Genomic DNA, 8,525 nt, shown 5'->3' on the forward strand with positions numbered 1-8,525 from the left:
TAGGAAACGAAAAGAGGAGAGAGGAAAGGAGGAACATTTGTTTACAGAAGTGGGACGTCAATTCCTCTGAAGTGTCATGTCTTGCGACGTCCATTTCTGATGACAAAACTTCACAGGTGAAAGGTCAACTCCCTTTTTTGGGCTTTATATTGTCAGCTAGAGGGGCTGGATCATCACACGTCACGCTGTTCAGCTTGCAAACACTTACTGGTAGGAAGAATCACAGTTTCCTACGTCCTACCTATCAGCCTGATCCTATTTCCTTTGTCCTTCGAGCAGGCATAAGAGACTTGACGTGAGGAAAAACTCCTACTTCATGTGGAGATAGGACAGAACAGAATAAGGACCTGAGACACAGCCCAAGACTGCACCTCTAAATCACTTTCAAATATAAAAACTGGTGTGGTTGGGAGACTGGCAAGGAGGAGGACATTTCTTTTACATATTCTTGGGTCTTTTTGATAGTGTAAATGGACAGGAAATGGGGAGAGAGGAGACATGCAGCAAAGATCATCTGGAACGGGATTCGAACCTTGCGGTACTTTGTCAGGCCGCTTTACAGCCTAAGTGCCTGGCCACGAAGCAAGCTTTGACAGGCAGCTTTATCGTTGAGCCTGGACACAGGAGCCAGTCACCAGCAGACTCCACCTAGTAGCCAAGTACTCACATTCAGACACCATTCACACACCAGCTGATAACTCACCCACTCACCTTTTTACATATCAAGGTCTATTATTTATTGGAATATTCTTTTGTTGTTTTGTCCACAATTCCATGCTGTATTGACATGGTTACCATAGGAGAGATAACAGGCAAACATTGATCAAAATAACAATTCTTCTAGAGTAGACATCTTGTGAATAAGTGATGTTTAACAATAATTTACCTCTTGAGAGGGTAAAATGAAACCAAATGGACAACGATTTTATTCATTTTACACTCTCAAGAGTTAAAGATCTTTAAGTCCATTTGTGTACAAACTCTCCATCTTTTAGCTGGGGCTATTGTATAGATGTGTGTATAAATTACTTACAGCATCTTGCATTTGGTAAGTCCCCAAATTCAGAGTGAACATTTTTAACTTAAATCGTTGCTTCTGGAGGTCTCTGGAACAAAATATTTTGAGATGAGGGTCCGCGGCGAAATACATCATTTTGAGGGACCTTGACACAGTTTCTCAAAAGTTTTCATGTCAAGGACCCCCAAAAGGATATATATTTGGCCGTGGACCCCCATCTCAAAATATTTTGTTCCAGGGACCCCCAGAAGCAAAGATGTTAGTTAAAAAATTTCACTCTGAATTTGGGTCTTGCCAAATGCCAGGTGCTGTGGTTACATACATAAGGTCATAACAGTGTTATGAAGGCCTGTTGATTGATTGATTGATTTATTTAGGTATTTATAAGAAGTATTGCATAGGGAAAGGTACAGGTTCATGACAGTACATTTCACTGATACAAGATCAACTAAAAGTTAAGCTTATTTCCGTTGAGATCCTTCTCTTTAACTATAACATTGATTGATTGATCACTGAAGGTCGGTTACTGTCCCTGCCCTCAGTAGCTGCTATTCTGTTGCTCACACCATGACGTGATTATGGCTAACAGTTGAAGTGTGCTAGGCCTACGTTTGGGTCGCTGCCTATAGTGGATGTGAGTAACTTTGTGAATGTGACTCAGGGTACTGCTTTCAGAGCCAAGGCATCAAACGCCAAATGTGTGATTTATTTTCATCAAATGTCATTTATTGTTGAGATCCTGCTGTTTGTTGAAAATCAGACCTGGAATGTATTGTTTTCTTCAATTCTATCCAACAAGTATGATCGGTGGGTTATAAGCTGTGGTGGAAAGTAACTCAAGTTCTATTTAGAGGTACTTTTACTTTAGTGTCATACTTCGCCATACTTGTACTCCACTACAATTCAGAGGCACATAATGTAAGACTCCTCTAGTTATTTGAAAAATTAAGTATAGTTTCTTTTTAGATTTAGATCATTATTACAAAAATAACATTAACCAGTATATATACATTTTTTAGACATTTAAAACTTGTGAAATGAGACATTCGCACAATGAGTACTTTTACTGATGCGATACTTTTGAACTTTGTACTTGTAACAGAGTAGACTATATTTACATTGAAGTATTGATAATTCTAATTAAGTAAAGAAATGTAGTACTTTTCCCACCACTGGTTATTAGCAATCCAAATCAACTAAACTAAATGCAGGTGAACAAAAAGGTTGACGGCATTTGTCTCTGAAACCACATTTGTATTTGACAGGCCTGAAGAAAATACATATTTGCACTTACAGTATTGCACTTAGGATAAAAGCACTCGTACTGGTAACCACTTGAAATAGAGATGTCCGATATCATCGGCCTGCCGATATTGTCAGACGGTATTAACATAAAGGTTGAATAGGGGGGGAGTCTGCATTTATCTGTATCGGTTGATATCGGAATTTAAGATTTTAAGAATTTAGTATTTTTTTGCCAATGTCGGAAAATTGATATCGGACATCTCTAACTTGAACCCTAGCATCTAGCTGAAACACTTACCAATTTACAAGTTCACAAGTTTGTAGGTCAGCTATTTTCAAAATGAGTTTTTCAGAAAAGGTTAGGATTTAGAATCTGTTTTTAGAATCGGCCTCAGGTCTTAATTTGAAAATAGCTGACTTTTTAAACACTTCTGGGGTCATTTTAACATCTACTCAGGCTCTTTTTTTGCACCCCAGAAAATTATGTTGATTGATTCAATATTGAGATTTTTGATATTTATCAGACATCCTATGTAAATCCATTGAACTTCAGACTCAATTCTAACCATGTTAGACTCATTGAAATACATGTCCCTGCTCCTGGTGACTGATATATTGTTTTCTAATGCGCCCTAAAAAAATGGCCCTATCACACATAATGCAGCAATTCTTTACAAATTAAATATTCTGTCGGTAAAGAATATGAAATACCTAAATATTGAATCAAGCAACTTAAAACCCCGGTCTATCATTGATATCGATGTCTTATAAGTGCACTATCTACTTAAATTATAAGACTGTGGTGCTAACATTGTCTTCCTGCCTTATCTTCTCACTCAAAGACCTTACTTGAAGCCATTGTAAACGACAACCAAAGCAATGCATTCATAATGAATGGAATGATTTGATGCGGTGCTTGTTGCTTTTTAAAATGCAGGAGAAAATATCATAATTGGTGGAAACATGTGTCTTGTATCCTCATACTGTACCTGTCAAACTACTTCTCCAAAGTGAATGACACCCACTGCCACAACATTAGAGGGAGCGACCATGATCTGGTACCTCCCAGATTTAGAACAAAAATGGGAAAGTTCTCATTCTACTCTATGGTCTCTATACCACCAGAATGTGGGATGCCTGTCACACACCGTCCATAAAATATATGTGAATTACTGGTTTCTTTCAAAACTGACCTGAAAAATCACCTATCAGGAGACCACAAGGGGAGGTAAATGTAAATTCCCATCCTTTTTCTACGGTGTATATATATATAGGGTTTGTTACATATTTATTGATGAATTGAACTTTCCATTCCATGTGCTGCTTTTAGCCTCGATGTCTTTTTTTTATTATTATTTTTTTTTTATGTGTTTTCATAAGCTGTATGCCATAACAATCCCAAAGTTTTATGCACACATGATAAGCTCAGAGACGGTGTGTAGTAGGCAGGGATCAACATATTCTAAAAAATAATGCAAAATAAAGTTCAAGCTGAGTATTCTGGACAAATACTGAATTGTGCGATTAATGGATTTATTGACCAAACGTGTTAATAGATGGAATGTTGGACTGACAGATTAGGGCTATACCTGTTTTGTTTTGTTATGTTTGATTATGTTCTTCACAGTTCTTCTTTATTGTGATAGGGTGTCGCTCTCCATTCCGACATGCCGCCACTCCGAAATTGACTTCTTATTGTCGGAGTGGCGACACTTCCATAGAGGTTAAGTTTAGGGTTAGGGTTAGAGATAGGATTGGTGTCGGAATGGAGACATGTCGGAAAGGAGACATGTCGGAGTGGCTGGGTGTAACCATTGTGATGAAAGTAAAGAAGCGTAAAAGAAGAAGGGGAAGAAATAAGCTTTATGTCTAACACTGTAAATACAAATTCATGTAATATTAAATACATTTTCATTCATTCATCTACTGTATTCATATTCACTTCATGTCTAACACTGTAAATACAAATTCATGTAATATTAAATACATTTTCATTCATTCATCTACTGTATTCATATTCACTTCAAAGGAATTCAGCTCAAATCAGGGCTGGCCTTCATATTGACACAGGTAGTAGGACAGACAGAGTGAAGATGTGCCAGTGTATTATAATGTTTCCTGATCGACACAGGAACAAGAGAGGTAGTCACTCTACAACACACATAAAACATGCACACACATGCACACATGCACTCACACATGTGCTTGCATGTATTTGTACAGTCTGACATGATAACTTTACTATTAACATTGCTTCAGTAACACTCCCTTATCTACCATTATCTAAAGTCAGTCTAAAGGTATACATGTAATATAAGTCCAGAGTCAACACAGCCATCTAGATTTTACAGCACTGAATCAATCAATCAATGGCGCTACATTTATTATGATCACATTTTTATCTTAACAATACGACTAAAACTAAAAACTACTATTGAACTCAAGTCTCCATGGGGTGAGTAATTGATAGGAAATGTTTCATTTTGGGGGTGAACTACTCCTTTAAGGCCTCTATCAAAACAAACCTGGTCTTCCATAACACCCCAACAGTGCCAAAGGCACCTCCATGCCACACCCCATTTGATTAAGTAATTTGTTCAAAAGTATTCCAGACCATGTATTGAGAGCATACATTAACATATTTCAAGTGGTCTTGACGTGTGTGTGTGTGTGTGTGTGTGTGTGTGTGTGTGTGTGTGTGTGTGTGTGTGTGTGTGTGTGTGTGTGTGCGTGCGTGCGTGCGTGCGTGCGCGTGTGTGCGTGTGTGTGTGTGTGTGTGTGTATATATATAAATATATATATATATATATATATATAAATATATCAAACATATAATTTTCCGAATGTCTGTCTGTCTGTCTGTCTGAATGAGTGAGTGAGTGAGTGTCTGTCTGAGTGAGTGTCTGTCTGTCTGTCTGTCACAGCGTTTCTCCTCAGTGGCTGGAGCAATTGATCTGAAATCGCATCACCATTAGCATATGAACACACCTGACATAACTGTGAAGCCCGTTTGTCACTTTCACAAATCATATGCTGTATATTAGCATTTTTTCTGCATCTAGCATGAGGCATATCTATTCTGCATCTAGCATGAGGCAACATGTTTAACCAGCTCTGTGTGTGTGTGTGTGTGTGTGTGTGTGTGTGTGTGTGTGTGTGTGTGTGTGTGTGTGTGTGTGTGTGTGTGTGTGTGTGTGTGTGTGTGTGCAGGCGGGTGGGCAGTTGTCTGGCCCTGTTACAGATGTTGTCCAAAAATCATGCAGATCGGTACACAGTATCTCTATAGCCATTAAACGAAACGAGTATTTCTTACATTGATGCTCCTACATATTATCATGCAAGCACCAGTTAAAGTTACTTTCCATCCCTCATATACTGTGTGCACAGTGCACACCCCATAACCCACACACTGCACATCATTTCGGAGCTCATATCTTTGAACGGGTAAGGGTTAGTATATATAACACAAGAGTCAATGCGATTTAAAAAAAATATATATTTTCATAAGCTGTATGCCATAAAAATCCAAATTGGAAACAAAGTCTTATAGATAAACTCAGATACGGTGTGTAGGCAGGGATCAACATATTCTAAACAATAATGCACAAAATGTACATAATGACCTGCACACCATCTACACTTGCAATATGAACACTTTTATTATTATGCAAAGTTTCAGTCACAGACCTTCAGGCATCTGCTGGCATGTACCGGTAGTAGCAAACCAGCTAGGTGAATAGCGAGGGCTGTTAGGGCCAGATTTGAGCAAAAACCAGACACAGCTGACAAAAGCGCCACATTTTTCCCACGTGTTTCATTTTGGAGATGGCAGAAGGCGGCCATCTTGGACTTCAAAGATGGTGCCCCCCTGGTGCCAATATCTCAGCTTCCAAACCACTAAGAAGGTCAATCTTTGTGTCAAAATATAAATTTATTGGGACAAGGAATCCAATAAAAATAGGGATTATCAATGAGTGACTTATTCTGATAGCACAAACAAAACATCTATTGGTATTCTCAATGGCTTTATTGTGATTCTTAACTCAGAAAATGTATATTTTGACACCAAGATTGACCTTCTAAGTGGCTAAGAAGCCCCCTTCCAAAATAAAACTTATGGTGATGGAGAAAATATTTGGCGCTTTTGTCAGCCATGTCTGGTTTTCTTTGGTAAGCTGCCTGACTACAAAGCACAAGTTATTCAATCACTTTATAATCCATGTGTGTACAATGGAGAATCTCTTCAATAGGTTTACGGGACAAAAAAGGTATTCGGCTCGGGCGCCCTAGCTAAATCATTAGAGCAAGCCCTGGGCTACATCTGTGCAAAATTTGGCGCTTTTAGACTGATTTGCATTAAATGAGCATTGTCTCCCCTTAAGGCCCCACAATAGTGACCCAAAGGAATCTGCCTAGGGGAGAAACTAGATTTTGAAAGGGTTCAGGCTGGGGCGATATCTGCCTGAACTGAATATAGTGGAACACCCTAACACAGTGAGTGACTTACTGCTGACATGGGCAGTGATGATGGGCAACTCGATAGTAGAAACATACAGTAAGCTTTGGAGTGTGGGTGGGAGCGTGTGAGAGCCAGGGGTCGCTGCTGTGGTCTGAGCAGGGCTGCTGATAGTGGGACACCCTAGCGTGACACCCTGCCTCAGCTTGATGACTTAAAAAAGAAAGTATAATATCTCCCCCGGTCCATAGGGATATCCCTTTGAAAAAAGACGATGGGTTCCCATATTGCAACATTACAGTACAAACAAAATGAACATTGGCATCAACAATGTCTTAACACCTTCATGTTAGAAGTGATGATCACATGTCAGACTAATAGCATTAAGTGACAATACTGTTGATCATAATATTGACAATCACAGTAATGTGCGTGTCCATCTGTATGTTGTTAATGCGTAGTGGTTCAATAACATTTTCAAATCAGGCTGCAACAAAACCCAACACCTCCACAAATTCTAAATCCTCTCATACAACCTTGTTGGTAGCAGAGACCTATAATACCCACAAGGACTGTTCTTCTGTCAATCACAGATTGTGGTTGCCTGTTTAGTTGTTGGGTTGGGCTTTAGAGAACATTATGAGCAAATACTTAAGTGCTTCTTCATGTGAGACTCATTGTCCTTCTGTGATATAGATCTATTTTAAAAAAACAAAACAAGACAAAACATCCAAAACAAGAATAATGGATCACAATATACACAATAGTTTTCCCATTTTGGCCATTTTGTGATACGATATAGTGCTAATAATAATGATTGCAGACATAGAATGTCTGAATCCAATTACCCCATTGTGTGTGTGTGTGTGTGTGTGTGTGTGTGTGTGTGTGTGTGTGTGTGTGTGTGTGTGTGTGTGTGTGTGTGTGTGTGTGTGTGTGTGTGTATGTGTGTGTGTGCGTGTGCGTGTCTTTGTCCGTGTGTGTGTGTGTGTGTGTGTGATTACAGACAGAGCTAAATTTGCCGGACTGCCAGCCAGCAGATGAATTTTGGCTTCTTCTTTTCATTCTATACATATTTTAGCACCCCTAAACTTGAAGGAATGACTCCCGATGCCTATGTCAGCAATTTATGTACATTTGAAAATGTTACCTATAGCGATGGACAGGTATGCAGTGGAAACACAGCTGAGGTTGATTCTTTTAGGTCAGGGGTTCTCAACCTTTTCAGGCCTCGACCCCCCCCCCATATAATCATATTTGAACTGGGGACCCCCATATAATCATATTTTAACTGGGAACCACCCATATAATGCACATTTGAACTGCAGGGGACCCCACAAAATAATCATATTTGAACTGGGGACCCCCCAACATAATCATATTTGAACTCGGGACCCCCCAAAATTATCATATTTGAACTGGGGACCCCCCAAAATGACCCTGACAAGCTCTTGTTATAAAACAAAATAGCCGAACTACAAGTTCCTCGCAAGTTCCTCTCCGCCCCGTGCCCGTGCGCGCACACACACACACACACACACACACACACACACACACACACACACACACACACACACACACACACACACACACACACACACACACACACACACACACACACACACACACACACACACACACACACACACTCACTCAGAGAGACACACACACACAGTATGAAGTGGGAAAACAACCATATCCAGCAGCAAGTTGTTAATGTGTCTGAAGAAACATTTCCTGTATAGCTTTACACCACAGAGAGCAGCAGCATGTCCACTCAACACTCTGCTTCAAGTGTAGAGTTCT

Source organism: Nannobrachium achirus (assembly GCF_963921795.1).
Source record: "Nannobrachium achirus genome assembly, chromosome: 1".
Classification (NCBI taxonomy): Eukaryota; Metazoa; Chordata; class Actinopteri; order Myctophiformes; family Myctophidae; genus Nannobrachium; species Nannobrachium achirus.